The sequence below is a fragment of the Equus caballus genome, unplaced genomic scaffold, assembly GCF_041296265.1.
Source record: "Equus caballus isolate H_3958 breed thoroughbred unplaced genomic scaffold, TB-T2T haplotype2-0000437, whole genome shotgun sequence".
NCBI lineage: Eukaryota > Metazoa > Chordata > Mammalia > Perissodactyla > Equidae > Equus > Equus caballus.
The window spans coordinates 508,371-517,796 of record NW_027222394.1 but is presented as its reverse complement, the minus strand read 5'-3'; the positions used below and the strand labels follow the sequence as shown (position 1 = coordinate 517,796).

Genomic DNA, 9,426 nt, shown 5'->3' with positions numbered 1-9,426 from the left:
CGGGGACGTGAAAAAGAACATGGCGAGATAATGCTAGTGATGAGGATTTTTAGGCTGCTTAATTTTAAAACAGTTTATGATGAGGATTTTTAGGCTGGTTACTTTTAAAACTACAGATAAGAAGCAGGCTCCAAGGAGTGGAATTTGTTTGCCCTTTTGATCAGAGACAATTGCAGTTGTAAAGGAAATCTCCATGCCTCCCTCTCTGGAATTTGTTTGCCCCTTGTTGGGAAAACATTTACATTTCTAAGTGAAACATCTACCTGTGAAGATGCTTCCCCCTTGTTGAGAAAACATTTACACTTCTAAGGGAAACATCTATCTGTGGAGATGACTCCCCCTCTGAGCCAGGAGGAAGGGGGGATGGCCTTATCTCTGGAAACTGCCTGGCAACCTCATGTAACTGACCCTCACCCCAAAATCCTCCTTTGTCTTTAGTTGAAGATAATATTTGAGCGGTGACTTCTGCCATTTACTCAATCCGGTTTGATTCTTATCTTAAAGTTATGGGACCGCCAAATGGCCAGACCAAACGGGCACTAATAAAGAGATGACTCACTTACCTATGCCTTAAATTTGGGCCTAACCCTCAGTTCGGGGCAGCAGGAGCAGCAGAAGCTCTGACTGCCCATGGGTCCTGTCCCCATGCTACTCTATCTCTATTCTCTAAATAAAAGAGCACTACTGCCAGATCTTGAGAGTCTAAGAAATCTTTCTTTCGACTCCTCGGCTCACCGATCCCGCATCACTAGTCTTCAGGAAATTATGGTTTAAACTGGGCTGGAGAAAGACCAAGATCCTCAAAAAAACCTAATTGATTTTAACCAAATGGAGTAATTTTAAAATGTTAAATACACTGGGATATCATATTAAAAGTATTCTGGGAGAGCATGCCGCATGGGACGTGGTAAGTGCTGAATTTCCTGCTGCTAAGGGAGGCATTCCTATCTGCCAGTGTCTCATGCTGCTCAGACCTGAATCATTCATTTAGGTAGACAATTTGTCCAAGTGCGTCATTTCCCAAAACAGCCAATGAAGGAATCCAGGGAGAACTGTCCTGAGGAGATGTGGTCATCCTCAAGGCCAAATCAGTCTAGACTAAGATGGTTTTTAGCAAGACTGCCCAAAGGGCTTCTAGACTTTGTTTGGTAAGTGTTGTTAATGCCTTGGTAACAATGGACTGTTGATAAGGTGGGAGATAATGTCAGAAGGAAGGAAGGTACCCGCTCACATCTTTTGCTTTTAACTTAAGCTAACCCATAAAATCCATTATCAAACCCCAAGGAATGCTCCCAATTATTGTCTTGGACCCTTCATTTTGCTTTGCTTTTTTTTTTTTTTTTTTTTCAACTCTCTATTTCTGTTTTTACCTGGCACTGACTTGCTTGACTCCTCTTCTCCTCTCAGCTTCTGGCTCTGTGCTCCCCCTTTAGACTTGATGAGTAATTTTGGTTTTCCTGCTTTTCATCTTTGGCACCCCTTCAAAAATGGGTTAGGTTTATCTTCTGGCTCTTTCTACTTCTGACTGCTTGGAAGTTTGGATCATACTTAGCCAAGTTTTGATCCCAGGACCTTTCCCTGGCTTTGACCTGTCTCAGTGGCATCTGTGCTGGGCTTGACTCCTCCAGGTGAGGGCGTCGGCAAGAGGGAGGATCAAGCAAAGATCAAGCAAGGAAACAGGAAGAATATCTGGCTCAGCTGAAACTGTGCAGGGCACTGAGGCCTTGCTGGCCGTCCAGTCTCTGCCTCCTTCTTCCTCTGCTGCTTTCATTCCCTCCCGTCTCTGACTTTCAATTTTTCTTAAGTTTCCACCTTCTGACTGGTCAATCCTCTTCTAGCATCCCTTTGTAAGATTGAAATGGGAGTGAGAGTGATATCCATTAGCCAAAATAAGTTCGATAGCTGGGAGAAACTGCTGAATCTCTGGTGTCTTTATAGCACTTATCAAATCCCAATTAACCATATTAGTTGGCAGACTGCTCTGGCTTCCCAGGGAGTCAGCTGGTAGGTGAGTCAATAAATATCTGTCAGATGAATGGATGCACACACACTAGTTGTGTAGCATGGCATCAGGTACTTTAAATAATACCAAGTATAAGACTTCATCCTTGGCTGAAGAAGGACATCTTCTCATGGCCATTCACAAAAGGACTGTTTGGAAATATCACCAAGCGCTAGACCAGCTTCGCTATTTCTTCTAGAAAACAAGAAGAAATCTCTTGTTTCAAGACATGTTTGTGTCATCTCTTAATGCACAACTGGCTTCATGTGGGCAAAAGGGAACGTGAGCAAAGCCCTGGTTAAAGCATAACAGACACCCTTGGGCTAATGAACCGTCGAAGGTATTAGTGTCAGCGGATTTTCTACATAACTGCTTTGTAAACAGCAACACGCATGAACCATACACAAGGAGAATGAAGTCAGCACCCACAGACCCACCACTCATGTCAAATCATACAATGTTGATATCACCCCAGAAGCCTCCACTCTCCTGTCTGATAATCTTTCACTTACTTTTCTTTATAATTTCATCACCTTTATAAACTCCCATAAAACATCTAGTTATATCCAGTTTGGGGATCAAAATAGATTAAAAAACAACAATTGCAGGTGCATTCAACATTGGACATGAAAAAGAAAACTGGTTTTTTAATAAGATACTTGAAGTGTACACTTTCCGTAGGTGATCAAGACATTTATTCTTTCGTCCGTTTTTATGTTTGCTGACTGCCAATCACTCTACTCCTTAATACTTCAAAGGTATTTTTCCCAAAGCTGCCTTTTGTCTTACACTAATGCTTTCCCGGACTCAAGTGAATTTTGAAGGAGATTGAGCTCATCATGATGAAATGGATGTTGACATTCCATAACCATCATTGTAATTATTCCTAATTTGTACTTTGCTTCAAAAACTCTCTTCCCTTGCCCCCTAAAGTCTGTACTTTCAGAATAGCATCTACAGCTTTAATTATACCTGACAATAAACTACTCTCACCACAAAATCTTGTTAATCTCGGTGTATGTTACTATCTTCAAATATCCTGTTTTTTTAAAACTGCATTTATATGAGGTTCCCAAAGCGTTACAATATTAGCAATGAATGTTTTAACTGTTTCTGTAATTACTGTTTGTAATTACTACAAATCAAAGTTATACAAACTTTGGATTGGAGGCTGGTTGAATTATCTACCAAACTGGGGTGAATGGTCCTTTAATCAACCGTATACTGAACAAATCTACAGAGTAAAAACTGAGATGGAATTTGAGTGACTTAGTGTCCATCGAGAATCAAATCCGATGCTGTAGTGTTAACAAGGGACTTCAGGTCCAGAATAATTCTGTTAATCACACTTCTTCCAAATTAGTCAGTTAATGTTGTGGGTCCTGATGAGACAGGATTTAGGAAGGCAGAGAGCGGCGGGGAATGCTCCTGGTGATAGGATCCTTACAGCAAAGGACAGAAGACAAAAGGAGAAGGCTGTATTTGTGAGAAGTGAGCTGGACCATAACCGCTATAATTATAAGCTTATAATGTCACCACACTGCTTTCTGTAATGTAATATTTTTGTTGTCTGTTATTTTCCTTGATTCAGGTTTTGTATTTTTCATGATGTAATAGTGAGATCTAGTCTCATTTTTCTGTGTATTTGGATACATTGAGTAGAGTGCTCTGGCTGAGTAAAGAGTTTCACATATGGGAGACTTGAGAAACAAGAGTGGCAAGGAAGGTTAGGTCAGATTATGAAAATTCTTAAAATGTTTATAATTGGACTTAATCCCTCAGAAGTCATTTAGTGTTCTCTTTTCTTTTTTTGTAATTGAGAGCACCAGGAGGAAAGGAGTGTTTTTGATGATCTATTTTATTTTATTTCTTTCTCTTTTCTTGGAGGAAGATTGGCCCTGAGCTAACATTCATGCCCATCTTCCTCCATTTCATCTGTGGCTCACCTGCCACAGCATGGCCTGATAAGCAGTGTATAGGTCTGTGCCAGAATGGGAACCTACAAACCCCAGGCCGCCAAAGAGGAGCACACAAACTTAACCTCTACACCACCGGGCTGGCCCCATTTTTGGTGATTTCTAAGGGGTAAAAACTAGGCAGGGAGATTAGGTAAGATGATATAGCAAAAATTCAGGCATTAAGAAATAAGGTTAGACTAGGCTGGCGATGGCGGCCATCGATTGGAAAGGAAGGAAGGATGGATGCAGCATCATAAGGGAAAAATTTGCTTCTTTCCCTTTGTCTTTTCAGCCATTTGGGCTTAACGGTGTTCAGTGCTCCTGATTTATTTCCTTTCCCATTTATATTTTCCTTCTTCCCTTGATAATCTACTTTTGCTTTCCCATTTTCCCCTCTCTTCTCTCCTTTGCTTGCATTCTTATCACCTTCCCTGATAGGACGATGACTGAATCAGGCAGGTAGACATCAAATGGGAGATCTGAGTAGAAACTAACTATAAGATTTACTAATTAGAGTATGTTGCTGCTTAAAACATTTTTTTAACCTTTCATCTGCAGTTAAAAAGAAGAAAAGAAAGGTGAGGAGGCAAAAAAGGAGTAGAGAGGAAAAGGGAGAGACTCATTTATCCATTCATTCAAGAAGTGCTGTGTTTCCAGAGAAAGAGAGAGTGCCAAAGAGACAGAGAAACACCACACAATAATTTGTGTTATTGTAGTTGTATCATCTATTTCCCCTTCTAACTCAGTTGGGTAAAGTAGAGATGCCAGATGGGAGGCTAAAGACTAAGGTGACATGGGCAGTCTCCCTCCCTCCCTTATTGCCTGCTGCTTCTCATATCAAAAGATGGAGTCTACATCCCTCCCCCTAGGCCTCAGTGACTGGCTCAACCAATAGGATGCTGTGGAGGTGACTTTCTGGGACTTCTGAGGCTAGGCTGTAAGAAGCCTGGTCTTTTGGAATATTTCCTCTTGGGATGCTTTCTTTTGGAACCCAGCCACCACTCTGAGAGATGCCCAAGTCACATGAAGGGGCCACATGCAGACCCTCCAGTTGGCAGCCCCGAATAAGATAACAGCCAGCATCCTCAGCAAACACAGAAATGAACCATCTTGACATCCAGCACAATAGAGGCAAAGAGGATTTCAGCCCAAGATGACATCTGACTGTACTTCCTAGGAAACCCCAAGCAAGAACTGCCCAGCGAATCCCAGCCAATCCACAGAACAATAAGAGACAAGAATAAGTTACTGTTTCAAGCTACTCCACTTTGTTGTGGTTTGTTATACAGCAATAGATAACTTTTTTCATCCTTACATGAGACACAAAGAATATCGAAAGTTTGAAGATTCATAATGCCACCCGGAATGCATGTATATTTTTTACGTATTTTTTTCCTTTTAAAGGTCACTTTCTTATTCATTAGCCTTGAAATTGGAATTTGAATTGACCTTGATCAGAAATCCTAAGAAATGCTTAAGCAAATACTTTAAGCACTATCATATTTTGAGTACTAGCTCAGGATAAAGTGGTATTGATGTGACAAGAATAACGGATGTGTAATTAGAAGATGGAGTTTAAGTCCTAGTTCTGTCATTTATTACTGTGTGGCCTACAACAAGTTATTTAACATTTCTGCTTCCTAGTTTCCAATGCTATAATGTAATCGAAGGTATTTAGTGATGCATGACAAAACACAGACATTCAGTGAATTTCCATTTCTTTCCTTCCTATGAAAGTCCTGTACTCATAAGTGCAACCATATCAGAGCCTAACATACTGCTTCCTAAAACTAAATATTTTTATTATGTATCAAGTATTTCCCTTGATAACTATTTCATAAGCTTCCATAGTGTTGCCTTTACTAGTGTGATCTGCCTCACTTTTTCTGTGGGATAGTTTACTTAATAGATTTTGGGGACTCATTCTGTTGCTGGATTCTTACAAAGACTCTTTTGTGATAACCGTCTTTGGTTTTCAAGGACATGACCCTGTTTCTCGAGTGTGGTTCCCTACTGTAGCATAAATGTTAACAAGTTAAATGCATATCACATAAGAATTTTAATTGTTCATCATATATTTATGTATTGAAATATAGAGTCGAATTGATATAATTGGAAACATTATCCATTTGCTTTGATTTGAGATGTCAAGTGATTGAAAAAATTTTTAATTCAGAATTAAATTACCTTGCTTATTTGAATTTATCATTTTTGCGTAATTAGGATGAACTAATTTAATTCGCAGTTATCCTTAAATGAGTTAACTGATGTCTGCTGAGGTTCTCGAGGCCACAGGATTATGGAGTCATGCTGAACATCACTCTGTCTCTCAGGGTTGGAAGTACCAGTGCACCTTGTGAAGCCTGGAGACAGAAGTTACGAGCTTGATTTTTTCTCCATTAAAGTTTCTTTTCTGTTTTGTCCCCCTCACCTCACTCTAGGCTGCTGCATGTTTCCCAGAAGGACCACATACTGCACTTGGAGGTGGTCCTCCTTTTCCAACTTTGTTCTGATTTTATGTCATTTTTACTTGGTGTTGAGCTCACATCTCAGATCTGCAAAGGAAAGCTGGTTATTTATCTGGTAACTTATGGTTGGAATCCCCAAGACAGTGCTCTTTATAGAGACTGAGGGTCCTTTAGCAAATATTGCTTTTTGATGATGCATTTTAATAAGCCTTTTAAAAATCTGGATACCAGACTACTGGCTAGGGTACCTGGAACCAATAATTTTAAAATAGTGTTTTTCAAACTGCAGGTCCTGGCCCACTAGTGGATTATGAAATAATTCTAGAGGTTGTGACAAGCACTTAAAAAACAATGAAACAAAATGGAATAGATAATATTAGAGTGTATTACACGTAAAAAGGTAAGAACAGTTTCATAAAATTTTTATATTCTTTTGGTGTGTGTGCGTATATACTGATTTATGATAAAAAATAATTTATAGATTTATTTTGTGAGTTGCCATCAAAAGAATTTGAAAGTCACTGCCATGGATTTAAAGTTATCGGAAACAGTATTGTAATATAGCAGTTTGAAATGAAGCCCCAACAATATATGTAACAAATAAAAGTGTAGATAGGTTTGAGTTGCAAATTTTAAAGGGACTGGCAAGTTACTTTTCCTGAGAAGTCTAGCCCCTGGGATGACTGGGTATTTTCCAAAGGGCCAGGAACAAGTTATCCCAATAAACGGTAGCGGCCTAAATGCTCTCTCCCTGGGAGGCTCTGAGGTAACGTTCCTCATCTCACTTGTAATGCTGCCATTGCCCTGCTGCAGGGGCTGTTGGAAGTACTGCGTCTTCCCTAACCAGATCAGAAGGACCCAGTTTTCCCAAAGTCTTGGTCTGCCAGAAAGATGGCATTGCACTTTTCCCCGATTTGTGGGACCTGCACCCAGCTTGGAGAGCTGGAAAACTCCAGCCCTTAACTCCCCTCTTTGCTAGGGAACCACGTTTTCCTTCCCACTGGGTCCTTGGAAGATGGGAAGCAGCAGTAAGGTTACTTGTGTTTTATCCACACCATGTGAGTCTGTGTTTTTGTGTGAAGGCTGACTCATGTGGAGGAAAGTTCTATGCCTAGAATTATAAAATTAATGCTAATCAGAGTAATGCAGCATCCCACTTCCAATCTGCTAATGAGCTTTGGGGAGAGATGGCACATCTTCCCGCAGCTGATGGATGCCCCTTTTAGAGGATCTACAACATCCTCCCCAGGTCTTCCCTCAGCTGGGCTAACACACTTCAGAGCAAAAGAATCCTCAGGGCAGGATGGGACCCCTTGCTTTTCTGGTTCTTGTCCCTTGAATTTTCCAAACTTCTCCTCACTTTTCAGTCTACTCTCTCTGCCACTAAAATGGCTGCCTATTAAACTCATCAGTGGAATCTGCCATACTGTGTCACTTAAACTTTTTCCATCTGCTTATGGTTTTTACTTGTTTTTCATAGAAAGCCCTGACCTAAATCTCTACTCTTCTTTTATAATGCTTTCATTTTGACCTTACTACTGCTGAAAGTCAACCAAACTCATTCATCACTGTCCCTCCCCCCATCTCCATTAACATTATCCTGTTATCCAGGTTTTTAACATACACTCAAGAGATTGTCAACAAAAATGGACTAAACCTTTGCATGGAACTTCTCTAGCTCCACATGGGACATTTTCAAGAATAGGAGCTTTCAGATGAATTAACAATGTAGATAAATTTGTTACCAACACTAGAATCTCATTCTAAAATATTTTCTACAGCTCAAAACATGGCATAAGGCAGATTCCTATTTAAGAGAAAGGGCCTTCTTTTAAGTTGTCTTGAAGATTCTGAGACTGTCCTTAAGAGCAGTGCTATGAGAGGATATGAGGCACAATCTCAGTCACCCCAAGAGTTAATTTAAATGGAGAAAGTGAGATGGTTTCCCAAAGCACTGGAATTGATTTTTCCCTGAGTCTCTCCATAGTTGTAGATTCTGATAATCACAGAAGAAAGAGAAGGAAGAAACTTGGTGTTCCTTCTAACTGCCTCATTTCACAAACCAAGAAATTGAGGATCAGAGACATGAGGTCGTTAAAGTCATCCACTTACTTAGTTGCTTACTTCGACTAGGGTGGTTTCACAGAGGATGCAGAAAAGTACAAGTATTTGAGAGCTACTTAGGGATTGTATTAATCAACACTGTAATAATCAGCTCTGTGTCCTTGGGTGCTGCGACAGCTGGGGGTCCACTGCTGCAGCTGAGAAATAAAGTGTGAGGAACAAACAAAAACTGAGGGAGTCCATCGCCACTAGACCTGCCTTATAAGAAATGTCAAAAAGAGCTCTCCTGTCTGAAATGAAAAGGCAAAGGATACAAAGCTTTAAACAAGTTGATAAATAGATAAAATCAGAAAACTGCAACTCTGTATCAGAACATGTTAGTAAACAATTGTGATGCGAAGGTTAAAGGGAAAGAAAGCATTAAAAATAACATTAACCATTCCAATTTGGTAACAAATTCACAATAAAGAAATAATTTTGACAACAAAAATAGCAAGGGAAGAAGAAAAGGACAGAACTTGCCTAGTCAAGTGAAGGAAAAATGATATCAGCAGAAAAAGAACTATCTCATCTGTGAGACCTTTTATACAAACCTCATGGTAACCACAAAACAAAAATTAAGGCAGAGTCACGAAACATAAAAAAAGAGGAAACTGAAAAACACATCACCAAAAACCGTCAAGCTGAAATTGTAGTGAGAAACACAAGGAAAAAGAAACAAAGGAAATATAGAGCAACCATAAAACAAAAGATAAAATGGCAATAGTAAGTCCCTATATATCCATAATCATCCTAAATGTAAATGGATTGAATGCACCAATGAAAAGACAGAGAGGCTGGACAGGTTAAGAAAAAGACCCAAAACCAGCCACACTTACAAAGAAAAAAAGGGAGAAAGCTCAAATAAACAAAATCAGAAATGAGCGAGGAGAAA

At 39.8% G+C, this 9,426-nt stretch overlaps 1 long non-coding RNA gene across 7 annotated transcripts in view; it reads right to left on the bottom strand.

Annotated features, from left to right (window-relative positions):
- LOC138922972 (uncharacterized) overlaps positions 1-9,426 on the bottom strand; it is a 177,401-nt gene that overhangs the window by 50,292 nt on the left and 117,683 nt on the right. For 2 of the 7 annotated variants that reach the window (XR_011436088.1, XR_011436087.1), the window contains exon 5: positions 1,371-2,197. The exons of the other annotated variants lie outside the window; for them this stretch is intronic. This is a non-coding gene — a long non-coding RNA (uncharacterized lncRNA). The remainder of the gene's footprint in view (positions 1-1,370; positions 2,198-9,426) is intronic. 7 annotated transcript variants of the gene reach the window in all.